The sequence below is a fragment of the Chanos chanos genome, chromosome 6 (genome assembly GCF_902362185.1).
Source record: "Chanos chanos chromosome 6, fChaCha1.1, whole genome shotgun sequence".
NCBI lineage: Eukaryota > Metazoa > Chordata > Actinopteri > Gonorynchiformes > Chanidae > Chanos > Chanos chanos.
The window spans coordinates 32592089-32612717 of NC_044500.1; positions in this window are offsets into that span (position 1 = coordinate 32592089).

Here is a 20629-nt window from a genome sequence, read left to right on the forward strand (position 1 = left end):
ATGTTATTATATAATACCAGTGCACCACGACTGGTTCTAGTTTTCAGACACGAAGAGGGACACATAATTTTTGTGAGATTGGTTTTAAATCTGAAGGGAGAAACCAATGTCCAGCAGCATGGCTTTGCTTTTTCACACTAACTGTTGCATAGATGCACTTGTTGGTGGACTGTTATGGATGCATTTGTCAGTTCACCAGAGTCACAGATGGCAGCTATCTTAGCTAATGCTCTCTTTATGATCCACATGAAATCCTATTTTTCTGAAGAGCTGATTATCTCAGTCACTGCCCACAGTCGAATGGGTTCCAGGTGTTAAGGCATCAATATGCAACTGTTGTGAATTGAAGGCAAAATAGAAAAACGCAGTCTATCAAACCATTTAAGCATCCTGAATGTAACAGAATAATTTCAGCCTATACATTAGGGGGTTTTTTAGGCCTTGGCTTACAGAGCATAGTTGGTTTGGTTCCACATGCACAGCACAGCCTCCTCACGAAAGGATTTAATGCCACAGGCCGTTAGAATATCAGCCCAAACAAAACAACCATGGCTTTTATGGGCTGTTTCAATCATTTGCAGAACACATGCATGTAATACAAAAGCATGAATGGAAAAAAAAAAGCATAACAACTTGTAAAAACACAACCACATAAATTTGAACAATTTACACCTCTGAATGAATCAGTCTACACCCTGAAGCGTGAACAGTAGATTTACGCATCACGTACATGTTCTGTGGGAAGATACTGTAAAAAGCATTTACTTGGGTACAAGCAAGGATGAGATCTGCGTAACATATGGAGGAAACAGATTACATTTTCATAAAAATGTTACACTGACACCAAATAATTTTAATTGCATTTTACACTGCAAAAGCCATCGCACTCCATCCTAGCAGATGAAAAACATATATCTTATTGGAACTTTAGAGCCACTGTTCAGCAAAAAAAAAAAAAAAAAAATTCTACATTTTCCTAACAGATACAATGTGATTGATCAGCGCAGTTGTTCCCGGGGCATAGCTGTGTGATTGAGATATTTTTAGCAGTTCCTGGTTAACTGGTTAACTGCATCTCAACTGAAATTCAATTGCCCTGCTTTCACCATTTGTTCCAAAACAGCAGTTTGCATATTTTAAAACTGAAACAGATCTGAGTGCTAAGGAAGGACCCTAAACTCTGAAATAAAACTTATTAGCGTCCTAGATGTGGTGGTAACAAAGAACGTGACCCATTGTTAACCTCCATGGAATAGCACAAAGTAGCAGGTATTGAGAGTTGGGTGATAGTTCAATGACTGACCATGGTTACACACAGAAAAATTGAACACAATGAAGTAACGACCCTCTTAGTTAACTCAGGACCATATTTGGTTAACAGAAGGCCACATCTGTTTTTCCCCTTTATTTTATGAATCTAACTAAATCATGTTAAATGTTGGCAGAAAAAATGATGTTTTGTTATGAACTTTCAGATGTTGCTTGCCTATCTGCCTTATCTCTGTCTCAGGCTGTTCAGAAGATAGTGCAAATGTCTTTCCAGTCTATGTTAAGTTGGCTGCTAATATACAAAATAAATGACAAAGTACACCAGGCTTTGATGGGGAGCCAGAAGGGATGACTAGTTACATTGTCCATTAAGGGCAAATGGAAACAGAACAACAGCAAGACTTGGTGTAGAGAAGGTCTGGTCCAACAATCACGCGACTGAGTTACTTGCCAAATGTTGCACTGACCAGCAAAAGGAAACCAAACCCTTTGAACAAAGCTTTACTGCAGTCTGACCCAGATCATACAAATCATAATAGTGATTGGTGATTTCAAGGTAAGGAAGTCTGCAAAGATTTATGCACAGTCATTTTAATCTTGGGTCAGTGCCTTGTAAAGCTAGACAGAAACCTTTGGTACGCGTCTTTCTCTGACCAACTTTGATTTGTCTTCAAGATACGCTCTGATAGAGAACTCTCTACTCCTTAGCACAAAAGCTTTCCAGAAAAACACATTTTGAAAATGGTCCATGGGTTTCTTGCAATAAAAGCAAATTTCAGGACCATTTGAAATGCTATAAGAATGCTCTAGCAACACCTTAAGGATATCGTTTACGTTTTCTTGTTTTGCTCATAGCCTTTTCAGCACATTCGGTGCAAACTTGCCAATGTGTCATTTTCATTGTGCACAAGCCTTCTCAGGCTCTTGTACAGTCTATTTTTTCAATAGGGATATGTTATCATGAGGGATCTGTGGCCAAAGTAAACTTTCTTCCGGCCGTTCTGTTGTACTGGTCAGAGCCATGAAAATCCAGAGCAAAAAAAAAAAAAATGGCATGCAATCAAACATAATTCAAAATTGAGCTGTACTGGCTAATGCATGGAAAAGATTGCATGGGATGCACTTGATTGGGTCGGCCAACGGAAATATTTAGAAGCTGTTTTGGCAGGGTGCAGGTTACAGCAGGACATCAGTTAAAAAGGCTTTGAGGTGGCAGGAAGTAACACTGCCATCTAAAAGAGCACTCACAGAAGTGAAAACCAATAGAGATAACACAAACAATGGTCTGCTCCACTTTACGAATAAAGTACACTAATTTGCTGCTTGCATTAAAAATTATCGCGATCATCTGGACAAAACTCTATTTTACAGACTGACATCACAGAAAAGTTTTACTGAGTAAAAAGCTGGATTAGACAACAAACATCCACATTTTAAGACAGATGACCAGAGTGTACAGAGCATATGAGTTGCGATGGTTTTCCGGTTCAATAAATAAATTCAGCACTTGAAAATTCAACGAAAGTGCTGGTTCAGGGAACTGGATATAAGAGCTTAAAAATGAGTTGGAAACTAAAGGGAAGTGAAAAAAAAAAACACTGAAAAATTTTATGCTCCAAGATACACTGGAGAAATGGTAAAAGATCCTGTTTTATGCTAGAGGCCTGTAATGAGAGAAAAGATTACTTTGCTTGATACTTAATGGAATTAGCCATGCTACAGCAGACAAGATATATACCGATATCTCTGCAAGGGCACAACATCTAACACCATGTCTCCAACTGACATTTCCAGAATGCCTGACATTGCAGACAGGGCCAGAGAGCTTCAGTCACGATACTTAAAAAACTTGAAGGGTAACTGCACGCTCTAACAGAGCAGACAGTCTAACCACAACATCCCCCAACAAAACTTTCAGTGAATAAGCAACCTAAATACCCTACTTCTTTCCTTTATCAACGACCGGCCTGAACAGCTCCAATAGTCTGGAATTCTTCAATTTTAGACCCACCCAATTTCTCTCAAATTATGATCTGTCACACATAGCTTCGAGATCCCTGCCATAAAATAGGGATTAATGTGTATAAAACCTGCATGCCTTGGACAATTAAACAAGAAACAACAGATAACACAAGGAAATGTTAAGGTATAAATAATCACTTCATCGCATTTTGGCACAAGCCACCGTTGGAAGTCAAAAGATGTAAATGGCCATTTTAAAGCAAGTATTTAATAATAGTGACTCTTACAGAGGATCTGTTTAAAATAACATTCAGCGCAGTTCATAAATAAATCCCATCGAGGGGAAAAAGAGATTGTCCCCGCATGGCGCGAGAATGTGTTGCCTCTGATGCGCCTGGCAGGCAGCTAGACAGGAGGGTCGACGATGCTGTTCGCAAGGGTGGGATTCACTTTCTCATCCAGGATTCCAGCGCTCGTCTCTGACTGTGTGTGGTGCCAGCTTCCGTGAATGTTTGTGTTGGCTGTTCTAGGCAGCAGACTCTATGTCTATGCAGGCACTGGAGCATGCCAGTGAATGTCAGAGTGATGTGCAAAAAGGAGTGAATTGAGGTCTCCTTCAAGGTACCAGGCATGGCACAGATCAAATCCAATCCAGTGTCAGGTGGCACTCAATCAAGGCCGGAGTAAAACTGTAACTTGTGTTGGATGGTAAGCAGAGGTTCTTTCCATGGTGATATAAAACATTGCTAAGAGCTGTTTTGGGGTTAGAGTTACTTTATATTAACACAGATAGTACTTATGTGATAGATCAACTTGGTGCAGGAGAGATTGCTGCTGTCCATTATATTGCTATAGATGGGATACAGTGCTTTTCTGGAGCTGAGGACGACTTCCCCTGTTAAACCAAGGCTGCCCTTACTCAGGACCGACTGAGATGTTAGTAGAAGCTGAGGGACAAGTAAACCAAGCTTTGCCTTTCTGATGAGTTCTCATACAGTTCTCTTTCCTCTTCTAAAACAAAGAGAGGTTAAAAGGAACATAGATTTTAGGTTTGAATTTGCTACCTTTGTTAGAAAAAGAAAATGTGTCTGCGACTAGTGCAAATGGATCACAAAGGAAGACAACAGCTAAAGCAAACAGGATGACATATTCCACCACATCAGTAAAAAAAAAAAAACAGCACAGACTTCAAAGAAGGAGGAACATCACAGTGTGGTTCAAGCAAAGCATTATCTAAACAGTGTTAAATGCGCTTCTCCACCATCTCTTTGTTAGTCATAGCCTGTCTCAAGAAGAGCTCCACAGATAGACTACTAAGCGTCGTCAGTTTGATACGTAACCGCATACTCTGGGGCTTCATTCAGAGGTAAATTTCAAATGTGACACACATGAGGTCCAAAGAACAAAGAGATACTCATCCTCTTAAGAAACAGTTTATGGGCATTTGGAGATCAATGCAGTGTTCTCTTGTTTGTGATAACTGCATTACTTCTAACAGTACGTCTTCTGTGACTTAACGTACTTACAAAATAAATTATGAGAGCACTGTAGGAGAAAGTCAGTGCCTAGCTTGACTGCTGATACTGAACAGGTTGACCAAATAGAGTTCAGTCATTTCATTAACACAAATCCTACCCCCCACCCATACAATCTCCCTAACAAATCAGACAGGGCTTGTAAACACCTGCAGGGTGGAACATTGTGTTCTCTAATGTGAAACTCTTAAGAAACTACACAACTCACAACCTTGACCCAATTTCATATATAAATTCACAGACAGGATTAACCGAATAATAATATCAATGGCATCAATTCTGTGAACAAGTGTGAGAGCAAGCACGAGTACAATTTCACAAAAGTACAAAAAACAGTATTAATACAAAAAACACTACTATTTGTAAAGTTTTTAATATACTAATTCTATTTGTGCCATTTGGAAAATAAATGAAATGAAACTTTAGAAAACAAATCAGTTTCACAAGTTAAAAACATTTCGGTCATGCACTCCAAATGTGCGTCTACCATATCCTTCCCTAACATGTCTTACCACAGTGTATTACACTACATTTTATGAGTTACACTGTGAAGTTCTTCTATGGGAACCAACAGTCCACTACCTGCGATAAAACATCTCCAAAATCTCCTCATAGCTACTTTCTTAAACACCAGTAGAACATTGCCTTGCTCAGCTTTATGTGAGACCCGCGACACCACTTGTTTAAATCCTATACAAATTAAACTATTCAGCACTTCTGAACTGCCACTCTGCATTTTGTTGAAGCTTGAGGCAGGACTCACAGATTAAGGGTCCATAAATAATCCTGAATGATGGTGAGAAGTGTTTCTCATTCGTGTTATATTCGACATCAAATACCAGCCGAAACATAATCCATCAATGTTAACATTTTTCACATGCTTAAGGGTTGTTTACACTAATCTCCGATGGCACCGTTATGTAAACAGCCTTAGAATGTTCTAATGCCATCCACCAGAGGCTAGTTTTGCAAAGATAAAAAAGAAAAAACGATAACTAGTCTATTAAGAGCAAAAAAGAGTCATACTCCACAAAGTATTTAGAGGTCAAAATTTTCCAAAACAGAATGAAACACAGGCTCTCTGGTATTTCAGAAAGGTCACTAGATGGTATCAGCACTGAGCTAGGAGCTAGGACAAGACAGAGTTTGAGACATCTGAGTCTCAAAAGTTCTTTGCATTGTTCTACAGTAACTTTTCTATCACTTACAATTCCTCAAAACTATTTTCAGTTACCACGTAATTCCACAAAACATTCTCCCCTAACGTAAGCATAATCACCACAACACAAGATCTGGCTAGATATAGGTACTATCCTCAGTAACTGTAACAGACACCCCACCCCCAAAAAAAACACATTGAGTGCTAATATTAATCCTTCCACTGATATGCCATGTTGATCTTTGTCAGTACCTCAAAATTAATTTTAACTCTTTATGTTGCTGTTATAAGCTTTTACTCTCTCAAAGGCCCTCGGAATCAAGGTATTACACAGTTTGAGGAACTCGGATTTTAGACACATTGAGTTATATTTCAGGAATGGACAGCCAAGGTTTAGCAAGGCTTAGATTTAAATTAAGCACAGTGGATCCATATTATAAACGTGCTGTCCAGGCCCATTAAAAATGACAGGGACTAATGACACAGAAACTCCACCAAAGACTCATGATTGGTGTTAGAGCTGGAGGCAGGGCAAAAATGTCAGGAATAGTCCATTTGGGTGCTCTGAGACTGTCCTGACTGCCTAGGTAATCAAGTGTTGCTAAGGTGATTGAGATGGAGTACAGGGCACAGCGGGAGCCAGTCCTTTGAGAGGCTATCACCTTAACAACAATGATGGCATCATCTTAACAGTTTGTTAAAATGTACAGCAAATATGACTCAGGCTACAGACGTAGCAAGACAAGTAAATAAACTGTACATCGCTGTCCTCAAATATTTCTTTAAAGTTTCATATGCTGGACACTGTGAATGTACATAGATACACAGACAGACAGATAGGATATTGGTTGTGGCAATAAATGGAGGATTCATAGCAAATATGTAAAAAATGACCGTTAGAACCCTGTTCTCTCTCTCTCTCTCTCTCTCACACACACACACACACACTCACTCACTCACTCACTCACTCACTCACTCACTCACTCAAAATATTGACCTGCTTTGTTAATTTATAGTAGGAATGATTGCTAAAGGCTGTTGTGGCTGATTAATACAACTCACCCCTTGGAACATCCAACTCTCTGAGGAAGAGAAGAGAGAGAGGGAGCTCTTTCTCTGCAGCATCGGCCTGAAGACAACAGACAAAGAGGAGAAAAAGACAACATCAGAGAAAAAACCCAGAAAAAAGACTGTTACACACTCTAGATTCCCTTTACCTCTGTATTCAAAATGGTAACCTGATCGTAATCAACACTGATTTTAACTATGATCTCCCTGTAATACATTTTAACCAGTGTAAGCAGCCGACATCCTTCAGACATAAACACATATATTTTTTTAAAAGCCACTAATGGAGAAGGTAAAGGTCCATTTACTGAGCACGTGCGATGATAGTCTTTGGTTCAAGCCACATCAAAAACACACTGGAATGTCTTGTATGTTTACAATAGCCTTTGGTTTAAGTCAGCACAAGTGCCAGTGGTTTGGATGAAAGAGGGTAAAGGGATTGATACACTGACTGCTATCATTTCACACTAAAGAGGAAGTATAGCCAAAGGCACATCAATTAATACACCCACTTCTCTTCTATTGACCTCTATACCCTCTGTTAATGTGGCTAAAATTACCCACTGATGAGTCAGAGATCTGAGGAAGGATCTCAGGGATTTACGCTGCTATTTACATTTTGGAGAAGTATGCAGTAAATAAAAGAGCGGAATTACCCAGTATGACAGAATGCTGTACGTTTCTTCTATATTTATCTTTAATGTGTAAATCATATTACTGTTACTCTGTGTTTACAAAAAATACAATCAAGATTGCAATACAACAATTATTTTATATCAAAGAGCGTTGTGACTAATTAACTTATCGATGAACGGGGAGGGGGGTGGGGGGGTGGACTATTAACCTGGGTATCTGGGAGATCTATTCAACCAGGCAGGCTTTCATAAACACAGAACACAGAGGGAGGAATGTTTGATGTCTGAGCATAACTACCGTCCACATGCATTCCACTGGCATTCCAGTTTGCCCCTCACCCGCTTCACGAGGCAGCAGTCAGAAACGGAGAGATCTAATCACAGGCCAGATCTCACCCAGTGACCTTCAGGCATGGACACCACCATTTACCATCTCAGACAATAACACTAACTTATTTAAAACCGCTCTTAACAGGGAACATCTGGTGCTTGACCCAAAATGTTTCCAAACAACTAATTTTCTGCTCATTTTTATGCTGATTACTACCATACTGGCTTCAACATTTGGTGTTTTTGTTTACTTTCAGTAGAAGGCATCTAGGAATTCAAAGATTGTGGCTTTGATACTGACAGAGGATAGAATGATCCTGGCTCTTGCGCTGCTTGGTTGGGCTGGAGGTGAGCTTAAGCCGATTGTCAGAGATTTGGCTAAAATATCACTCGCACTCTCTCTGGGCTTTCAGTCCTCTTCCTTATCAGGAAGCGCCCTGCTGAGTTAAGACATGTTAATACTCCTTCCTACTCAGATCTGCTCTCTTTAGCAGATCTGTCATTCAGGGGACAAACAATCATTTGAACCAGCTCTCTCTCCCCTTACATCAACCACAGAGGCACATCTTGATGTTCTGTATTACCTGTGTGCATTCATATCATATGAAGTTCAGAGATTTCCAGCAAACACATTCCAGCATAAGGCTTTCCATGCAGCGAGTCCATCCTTGATTGAGACTGAGCTATACAACAGCTCTCAGCCTACATGTCTAGAAGTTATGTTTGTTTACATGTAGGCGACTGTGTTTCATATCCCTGGTTATCAAATAGTATAAGCCTGACATAATAACCGATTAATTGGGCCTAAATGTACCACAGCACTTAAACTAATTATGACTCTGACATTTCTTTCTTGTAATCATACAGTCCACAAACCAGAATAATCTGACTTGATTGAAAGAGATATAGTTCAGACATAAAGAATTGAGTTTAGCTGTACTACGAGATTTTATCCCACTGGACATAACAAATTAAAAAAAAAAAAAAAAAAAACATGTAGCCAATTAAGCAGTGACTTTCTCTTGGTGTGCCCTCTTTGTAAAAGTTGCAATCTTTGTGTAGTTCTCAGACACCTTGCCTTCCCTGAGAGTCTGATAACATCATTGCTAAGGTTGTTATCTCCTGAGTACTGTTTCCCACAGACCTGGGGGTCGGCATCTGGTCTGCGGTTAAGATAACATTACGCTGACCAGAGGCCACGGCTACCACTGTGATATTGATAAGTCACATCCTCTATGATAGCTAGTCTGTGCCACTTTATCCACACCCATACACAAGACTGAAAACCACACAATCACACACACGCGCGCACACGCATGCACACACACACACACACACACACACACACACACACACACACACACACATAATGTCATCCATATCAGCTTTTCCATCCATCTCCGTTGGTGGGACCTGAATAGTAATCCCTCCCAGACTGATCAATATTCAGCACTGATAGTTCAAAACCCACTGGGAGGACATTTACAGTTTATAATTCCCCCTTGGAAACACTCCTGGATTAGGCAAGAGATTCATATATCATTCCGAAACTGGAACCACTGCTGTTCTTCAGAATGAGCCATCTGAGGCAACAGTGTGGCACAATCTAATTATTTCCTGCATAAAACACAGAGAAATGTCAGACTGACCGGGCAGTTTTAAAAACCAGGCAAAAAAAAGACACACATACACCGATGACAAAGTATCCTATACAATACAGGGTCTGATGATTGTATGACTCATAAATCAGTCCTGGAGTATCAAACCATGTATGACTCGCCACCAAGAAAAAAAAAACCCAAATGAATGATCATTAACTATACCCATTGTACGCATATATGACCTGATAAGTAACTTTATAAAGATGATCACCTAATGATTCAGTCTGTCTCTTGAGAATACTTTTTAGACTTAATACACCAGTGAGATCAAAACGTTACATATCCAGCAGCATCACCTGGCTTTACTGTAAACTAGAATCTTCTTTGCTGTATCTCCGTAAAAGGCGCGCTCTGAAAACAATACGCTTGACCTGTGTCCAAACTGATGGTAAGCTATTGTTCCTTAATGAACACAACCAATACCCCCGAGGTTTGTTTGACAGGAAGCAAACCATAAAAGGACTAATGAGCAAGTTCAACAGCCCCTATGACTCAGACCCTCAGGGGAGCAGTGGATTGTCTCATCCACACCGGAGTTTGTGTGCTATTGCTAATCTACCCACTCAACAGTGTGTTTGTATAGAGGCTTTCATGTAACAGTGTTATTTACACAAAGCCCTGTGTAATCAGCTCTGCAGTGTCAGTCGGTGCTCAGCTTCGTCTGTTTATGAAAAATAAAATTATACTGATCATATTTAGGCCTATCTGATTTGAATATAAGCTCCAGAGAACCCTTCAGAGGAAGACGAGTGTGTTTCAAAAGCACTCTCAGATTAATGAAAACATTGTCCTAAAATGGATTACACTGAGAGCTAAGAGAGAGAAAAAAAGAAATACATTTCATGTCTGTTTGAACAGGGTTGACAACACCGAACAGCCAGATTGTGCTTACACTGTTTATGAATGGACAATCTTTGGTTTTTCTCTTTCAAAGTAGGACCACCCCTTTCAAATCAGCCACAGTGCCTCCAAGTGGTCCACATTAAGTGCTGAGGCCATCTGGTGGTAGACTAAAGTAGGTACAATATTAAATGTCTTGGAACAGACGCATCTCAGCACAGACACAAATTATATGGTATGATAATGGACAGTGGAACTACCTCCCTGGTTTGGTACATTTTGTTGTTGTTACATACCATTCTTTAAAAGGCTTCTATTTTCAGGTGCCGACTTCATGCCAAGATAACAATAAACACTCACCCATCAAACATTAAAGCTTGTTCTCGCCATGATCATACTGTCAACAGAAACAAGCTAACAACCTGTTTGAAGGTACTTAACTGCTGGCAGAAAAAGCAGTCATGGAAAAAATGGAAAAGGTGTTGTTCTATGAACCTTGGAACATGAAATGTGGGAATGGAGTTAGATAATGTACAAAAGGACAATAAAAGACACTCTAACAATGTAGCCAACGTTGTACAAATTTGTCTGCCATCCAAGAGATGATTTTCTTTTAATTTCAACAGTAATAGACAAGGAAAGTTTACCGTTGTCTTGCCATTTCATTCTTCCACAGGTAAGCTGTGACCACATTATTATAAACCATATTTGTACTATAATCACTTTCTCGTAAATGGGAACTTAAAATTCAGTTACGAGTTCTGACATCGCTGAAGAAAATCTTCTCTATCCATCATACTCTGCAGTTGCCAATCCACGGTTTAAACTACAAAAAAAATGTCAAAATGCCAGTCTTTGACTTCACTCTAGTTAGCCCATCCACAGTATGGTCCCAGTAAACGTACATCATCCCCTCCAAGTACAACCAAACGAAAGTGATCCAGACGAGAGAGCACTCCTGTTAGATTAATTATGTTTTCTTTATGCACACTATGGCCCAAACAGACTCAACTCTATTCACCCATAACAGTCACAACTCTAAGCAGACCCCAGACCTGTAGGAACAGTGTGGGACAATAGCATGGACAAAGCTGTACGTGTATGTGAATGGGCTTTGTTGATATTTAGTTGCAGCATGAAAGGCCAGCACAGATTAAGGAACATATCCGTTAATTACGTGGTTGATAAACACTGCCACATGTGAAAGCAACCCACAAACACGTACCGCCGGTCGAGCGCACAGCTTCCATCTGGAACACACTACAGACCTCAAAGAGTAGGTTTAAAACATGACCACAAACGAGGACCAAACAGAGCAGATGAGCCCAGAAAGCCTGGGAAAGCTGAAAAGGGTAATAGAGAAAAAGCTAGAAACAAGAATGTGTCATTAAAAAATGACACACAGTCAGTATTCTCCCACAGCGGAGATAAACACAACAACATCTTCGAACACTGATGACAGAGGAGTGGATGACCAAAAAAAAAAAAGATGTATGCAACATAGATATTTTTTAAAACTTCCTCAAAAATATTTTAGGACAGCAGAGACTTGGTATAAGTTCTGTGTTTGTTCACATGAGGATGCACCACTGATTTCTTCCAGGGGAAACTCCATCTGAATTGACGCTTTGTTGGATCATCTGACATACAGCCTGACGGTCTGACAGAGGGTTAACTCAATTTATGAGCAAATGTCAACAGAGGTTTTCCGATTCCACGAGGGACATCGAAACCTTCATTACAGCTTCCAAAACACTGTCAAAATGTCAAAAGTCTCATATCATTACAAAAAGCACAGCCTATTGTATACCTCATTCATGGTGTTCAAAAAGGAGACTCCAAATCTCCAGAGATGTCCTAACAAACGTTTGATTAATAAAAAAAAAAAAAACATAATGTTTCCAGTTGTTAAGATACAACAATTCATACCAGTTTCAGCGTGATGTTAAGTGCACAGGCATACACATACCGGGTTCTGTTTCCTGCCCTCTGTCACCTTACCTATCCAGGAAAAACACACACACAGATGTTTCCCTATTCCTTTGTACCCAAGCCTTCACCAAACTAAACACTGGTTGGCATGGCAACACCTGCACTGGCTATCACCTCATGACTTCATCTGAAAGAAACAAAGCTTCTCCGAATTCTTTTGTGGCCTCTTAAAAAAAAACAAAAAAAAACCAGTGTCATTGATATGAAGCATCATCCAATGCAACAAAAATAACAATCAGGTTGGTCATGCTCTCTCTCTCTCAACAAACCTTTCTCATTTGTTATCTCTAAACATTTTCACTTCCACTGTGATTCACTCAATTAACAGACTGCAAAACACATTGTACACGATACAATGCATTAAACAATGTTTGTATCTGAAATGTTTTACTGTTTACAAATACGAGAGGTTAGTCCTATTACATCCCGTGTGCTCTCAGGTCTCCCATATGTTCTGTCTCCCCCTGGTGACCCTTAGCTCCCTTAAATGATTTCTCATCTCTGATAAAACTGCACATGACACCACCTATATTATCTAGAGGACATAAGTTCAACTAAATAACATCAAACCACATTTTGACATTTTATACAGAATTTCTGTCCATTCTAATGGATTGAAAGGTATGATTTAAGAGGACTGTAAACTGTGTCATGCACACCTGCCGCTATAGGAGTCCGCACCACTGACACAACATCACTGGGGCCAGTGGGGTTTTCCAGGGTTCAACAGAGCTATGCCACTAGACTGCCATTTCACACCATCCATACAACCCAGTCTTACCCTAAATGACAGGCATGAGTTTGTTTCAAAGTCTCTCCGTCTCAGGTTACCATCTGAGAGTCAGTCTGACATCACACAGCGTTCACAAAGCAATTTCATAGGAAAACTGGAATATCCAGTGTCTGAGTAGCCCCCCCGACACTGGATATCCATGTGGCATGAGGGGACGATCCGTCTAATCTTTCACTTGAGGACGAATCTGTTGTCTACACCTGCTCAGAGCATCAGCAGTCCCACAGTAAGGGACTGCTTAGAGTGGATGAGCCGACCTGACAGTGATATGGGATGAAAGGCTTACGCAGTGACAGAGGGATACTGATCTATTCCTGTTTTTTTTTCTCTCTCTCTCACTCTGTCTGTCTTTTTTCAGTTTCACGGACACATCACGTGCTTTACTTTGATTTTCCTTGAAGTGAGTTTCTCACTGTAGCCATGTGGGTATGAGTGTGTGTGTGTGTGTGTAGGCTATGTTGTCATGGGTGTGTGGGTGACAGGGAACAAAAGAGGGAAAAGAGAGAGCGACAGAAAAAGATGAACAAGTTTCTCAGAACACACATGACATGGCTTTGAAAGGATGTTTTTTGAGGGCTGAATAATGCTGAGGAGTCTGTGAAGTCTTCTGTTTGGACTGTATGAGTGTTGCTCAGAGCATTTGTCTGAATCTGAATATAGCTTTGTGTGTGTGTGTGTGAGTCTGTGACTGTGTCCCCCCTGCCCAAACCCTAGGGACTGGCTCACTCTTTCCAATAACTCAGCCCTTCCGCTCTGCAGCAGCTATGTAAAGAAATGTACGCACACACAAACACAATCATGACTCTCACACACGTGCATGAAGTCCAGAGGGACAGATTTCAACTAAATTAAAAGTAAATTTGCATGTATAAGACTATCACACAAAATTACTGAGCATGGCACACTCATATCAAGTCTTAAGAGCAATTTCAAGTTTATCAACAGCAAAAACAGATTCGAAGCTGTGTATTTTTGATAAGGGAGAAAATTTATGTACAAACGTACCTTGACTACTTGGGCATTGTAAATGTTATCATTCACAAGGTTTCAATAACCAGTGCTGAACTAGTCACGCTCAAATGTTCTAATTTCTCCTTATCACTAAGACAAACAACAACAACAAAAAGTTTTCTACAACCTGGTGCCAGCAGCGGCTTACTGGGGCACTTACAGTCTCTTATCAGTAAGGAAGGACTTCACACCCTTGCGTAAACACAGATGGACCACAAACCAAAAAAAGGTTTCTATTCTATTTTCAGTACATCTGCATACTGCTTTGGCAAACTGTCAGCTGTTAGCATTGAAAAAAGCTTTGGCTATGCTTTCTGATCCATTCAACAGGTGGCAGGCCACCAAGTGTATCACTCAAGACAGGAGAAATCTCAATAATAATGTTGATCTGTACAGCTTATCAGAGGCAGGTAACTCACCTTGTACATGTATAACTAACACAAACTACTAACTATTGCCTTTGGCAGAGCCAGTCATTTCCATTGACTCATTTCAGCTGAAGAACTCGTGATTTGGTTACCTGAATGGAAGAGTAGAAATGTAGTGGAACAGAAAGTTAACATCATCAGTGCTACACACATACAGAAACCTTACAGAGCAACACAGATATAGAAAAGAAGCAGTGTCCAGCCAAAAAAAAAAAAACCCTACTGTTTATGACCAGAATGATGAACACAGCTGAGTCACTGTAAAACCCCGAGCTTTGGCTGGAGAAAAACAGATGGTATAGAGCGAGCACATTCAAGGCAGACAAATAACGTTGTCAGCGAATGGCTAATAGCTAACAGAGAAGTGTAATTTAGCAATAACATACATGTCCATTTTGATCTGTGAAAAACCAAACGTCCAGTTAATTTTTCATCTTTGCTCACAGTAACTGATAACAACTACACACGAGATACTGAATTGTACATAGTGTTCATTAAGCAGAACGATAACAGTAAAAAGGTATTGATAATTTACTGATCTGGTGAGACCATTTACCACATCAGGATAAGGTTGATAACTAATCCTTGACATTGAATAAATGAAAAGTGGTTTTAAGTTATGCAAGTGCATTAACTTCCTAGACTGTTTATATTGTACTGGTTTTCAGGCCAACTGAACCATGGCAACCTTGTGTAAGAGAATCTGTTACAGAAACATGACTCCCTCAAACACTTATCAGTCAGCAAACCTCACTGCTCAGGTTTCAACTCCATTCTCACAGCCAGTTTACTATTAGCTCCAAACTAGCCTAAAATAGTTTTGAAAAGAATGCAAACTGACAAAGTAAAACCAACAAATAAAAAATGAAGACAAGCCTCCAGATAAAATAGCAAGATGAACAAATGAAGCAGTTCAGACCTGAGTGACTGTATGACTGTCAATGCCTGGGTGGACATTTAAAGCTACTGTGTCTGCTAGCGAGATACAGGTAAACATTAAAGAGCGGTTCGCTGTATAATGGGATTTAACACATAATATTTGCCACAATTCATGAAAAACTCTCTGGGCATGTGATAATGGTTTTAATAAACGTACAGAATGGTTAAGTGTGGTGGGTTTCTCTTCTCAAGAATGGGAAATCTGGGACTCTACACACTGGTGTTTCTGTGCGGTGCTATTTAAGTGAAACATACTTTTGGAGAATAAATCTGAAAAATAAATTTGCCGTAAATGTTGGGGTAATTTAAATGGTAACATTTCAATTGTCTAGGATTGAGAGATTGAAACCTGTGCTACTACACCAAGTTCAAATCACACAGGCCTGTATCACACACCAGTCTACAACACAGTCCTCAGTGTTCCCTATGCACATTACCCAGCACTTTCTCATGTTAGCATTTATAGCATCTCTTGCTATTTGAGACAGCAGACACGTCATATTTTCATATCCCCATGTAAATCAAGTGATTTTGCACTACTTGCATTTTTGGTTTCAGTAATTTCAGATTTTAAAGATATGAAACTTCACAAATAGCAATCTGATTTTATCGGTCCTTGTCTTTAGGGGAAAACAGGGAGTTTCTGCTTTGGTCAAAATGTGAATCCCCAAACTTCCACTCAGTGTGGTGGGTTTCTCTTCTCAAAACTGGGAAATCTGGGACTCTACACACTGGTGTTTCTGTGCGGTGCTTTCACTTTCAAGTACAACTGTATTTACGGTTCCGTCTATGAAAGTTCTCGTCCTTCTGAACAAGAATCTCCTAACCTCCTCTCTAAAGAAAAGATGTAGAATAAATATTATTTTACATGTATATCCACATGTTGCACTGTAAACAGGGAAGAAGAAGACAAAACATTGTCACAAATCTAAAGCAACATACGAGAATCTCTCAGGGACCAGAGAAAAAGCAAGAGACTAGGAGGAGTCCCATGCGACAAGAACAATGCAAAGCGCAAGGAGACATTTTTTATCTTCGTTCACGGACAGGTCTAGCAGTCTTTGACTCTGCACACCTCACATACTCCACTGTCCACTACAAATACTCACCACTATCTACCATTACCTCATTCAACAGAGTCAAGCCTGTTAGGTAAAAGATCAACCCAAATAGAGACAGAAAGATTGAGGGGGAGATGGGGATCAGCAAAAAGCACAAGATGAACAGAATAAAACAGAGAGGGGTGTCTAAAAGAGAGAGAGAGAGAGAGAGAGAGAGAGAGAGAGAGAGAGAGAGAGAGAGAGAGAGAGAGAAAGAGACACACACACACAAGCAAGAGACAGACAGAGGTTACACAGAAAACATAGCCATTGGCAGAAAATGCAGCCAGGGTGCTGGGTTGTCCTGAAGTTATGAAAGGGCCAGAGAAAACGTATTTAATCCCACCAAGGAGGAGGGCATGGGCACGGGGCCACATTCAGCAGCAGTGTCCAACTATGCAGTCAGGCCTTGTCAAAAGATTGTTTCTGACACATTCAACAGGGATTAGAGCGAGGATTACAGCTCAGCACGCTCTGATGCTCTTCTCCACACACTGGAGTCACAACCCTATTTGGCACTTGCACCAAAAAAACCTTGTACTGCCTGCACTTGTACATCAATAAACCCATGTCCTCACAGATAAGTGCAAGACATAATGTAGACAGCATCTGAATACCATAGTGTCTCGCAGACTGAATACCACTTGCTGACAAGCCAGCAGGTGAACAAAGATCATCTGCCCATCTGTCCTCATGGCTTACAAGTTCATATCTATAGACTCATGTCAAATATTTGAACTCAGGATAGGAGCAAGGACATCTGGTATGGTCTCCCATTATTTCAAAAGGGAAGTGTGTGGTATAAAGAGTATCAGTTTGTTCATTGCTGATGTTGCAGCCGTCACATGGTCTGGTCATAAATATACTAGCTACAAGTTGATTAAAATTATTCAGACAACTAAAGCTTTCAATATTAAGCCATACTGGGAAAAGGAGACCATTCATTCTCATTACATATTCCCATAATACAGTTAATATGAAAGCTTTGCAAGATGCTGGTTAAGAGGCCTAGATCTTTAAACAACCACCATCATGTTAGTTTTCTTGAAGTCTGGTAATCCAACTTTCAGAGAACCTGCGTTCCACAGCTTCATGTTATGTTTGCCTCAATTAAGGGCATGAGAGAAAGCTCAAACAGCTGACTAGCAAACAAAAGTCCTGTGTCTGGCCTTGAGGTCACCATCTGAGGAGACTTCTTGTACTTACCAAACATACTGTGGGCAGGTGTGCCTGAGTAGAAACTTTAAATGTGGTGTGAGGCCAATAAGAGAACAGTTATACACAGGATCAAATTGTATTGGACACTCAAAGATTTTGCCTGACTGTCTAATACTCATCTGTAAAGTGGCTTAGAACGCAAACTCGTACAACAGAAGACTTTGAGCCTTTGACAATCTAGAGAATAAATGGACGCTCAACACATCTGTGATATATTTTTTGTGGGCCTGGCATCAACATTTCTTGGCTTATAAATTCAAAATAATTGTACAAAATTAAGAATTTAGTTCATCAATCCGAGGAGATAAAAAAAATATTTGCAGTGTACAGTACATGATATTGCTTCTTAATTAGCACAGTTTAAAAGTGAGATACTCTCAGTAATTAAATGTAGCATGTGTTTCAGTAAAAAGTTAGGTGACGTCAATATCACAAGTTTAGAAAGAAAAAAAGCCTAAAACATCTAAATCCAAACGAAATGTGATGCGTATTGAGTTACCTGTTAGGTGTAAACTCCATGTACAAAATCTACTGATTTGTATTTACGCACTCAAGAGTGATTTGATTTTAAGTGGAAAACGTATTCATTATTCGTGACAAACTGTGTCTTGTTTATTTGTGAAGGAAATTACTCACTCACCTTGAAACATCCTCATTACTTCCAACGCTTGTTTGCATGGAACCCGGAATCTTGTACTTCACGGCAAAAGCAAGATATGACATTTACCTCAGTCGTTCACAAGCAATTCACCGAGAAGTACACGATGGGAACTTGAGATCCTATTTAACGCCTCGATAAAACGGTTTGATAAATTCACAAAGACAACTAAGTCATGAAAGTAAAGTGGTCATTTTAGAAATCTGTGAGCAGTCTGTACACATATATAGATATTTAATATCTCTTTTCCCCGCGCGCTGTTAGTTGATAATTATTTGTCAATGAGCGTCTTTCTTTAATCCCGCAACGTTCTAACACGCTTTCACGCTCTTGTGCACTCAGTCTACACTAAGAGTTGTGTCACTGCCCAAAGCGCCGCCCATGAGCGCTGTGTAACTTGAACAGGTTTATAGTGCAATGAACGATGGCGTTGGGCTGATTTCTTATCAGTTTTGACATGGTTTAGGCAACGAATCTACGCTGTTATTTATATAGAGAATTTAACGACCACGTGATTTTTTGCTAAAGTGTTCGTTTCGTAGAATGATTACAAGACAGTGATTTTTTTAAAAAAAATTATTGTACTGAGTTATGGATTTGAAGGTTGTACTGTGCTAATCATATGTTTCGTCACTTTTAGTTCTCTAAGGTCTGTCATACTTCACATCATCAAATATACATCTACATCTTCATGATAGACACTGAACATTTGATGATGTATATCGTTAAGCACTGAGTAATTAAACTTTCATAAATTTACTTCACAGTGTGACTCCACAGTCTTCTGCAAAGATTTGCTGCCATCTGTTGGCGACTATTGATAATAAGACTGTTGCATAGTGGACTGACACAAAGTAAATATTAAATATGGCAGCAAACAGCAATTCTGGAGTCCAAGTACAAATAAGCTAATTGCCTGGAGGTCTTTAATTTCATGCACAAAAAGTCGGTGAAAAGATTTTCACAGGCCAGTGTTACGAAGAATTTGATGAATAATCACCTATAAGGTCTTCAAATTTTGTGGAAGGGAATTTTTATTAGCTGTTGAAAATCATAGATAATGAGACGATATCTCACCATGCATCTGAATATAGAGTAAATTTAAAGATTTAATAAGATGAACACTTAAGCTTTTTTATGTGTGGTGTCATGTTTCAGTAAAGATTCAGAACTTACATTCCTTCGGTTATATTAGTGGTTACCATCTGAACATTTGCATGCCTTTAGCAACAACTCAGACTCGATGTCTTTTAATAGAAATCTTAGTTTTATTAACATTTATTTCCTACATTAGAGTACTATAAAACAGTACAACGTATATATAAAATGTAAAGGTCAATTCTAAATGTCTAAAAATGTTACAAAACTTGGATAAAACTAGGTGAGCAATGTAAAAAAATGCTGAATTTATTCTCATCAAACTATATTAACAATGTGTGTCTCCATTTAGTTGTCTCAAATTCCCTAAGGTAAAACCTTCACAGGTGTTCATTCATTCGTGACTATGCTTTAGGCTGGTCATTTTAAGTCTTATTTCAGGAATGAAATTTAAAAAATGTAAATTAACTTATAGTTCTCTTAAAATGAGTTCTCAGTTTTAAAATACACATTTTTAAGAACATTTGGAAAAAATTCTGACATAATTGTGGAATAAGCTTTCCACATACTCTGGTACTTCTTTAAAATGAATGCTCTTATTCGTTCACAGAACAACTCAGCTCCACTGAAAGTTTCTCAAACGTAGTAAACAGCACATTTGTTTGGGGCATAGTGTCACAGTTAGCCAAAATAAATGGTGAACAGTGGTTTACCACATGCATGTAGTTTCAGCAAGTTTTCATACTTCAGATTCACAAAATCGACAGGTGTAAATGTAAACAAAATAAATAAAAACCAAATTTACACTGTCAAAATGTTCAAACATTCCCACATTCAGTCCAGTGAGGCCCTCACCACTGGCTCATGGATTTCTCAACCTCTAACGGGACACTAGGGTTGAATAGAATTAGTCCATTTTGATAAAATGGTAAA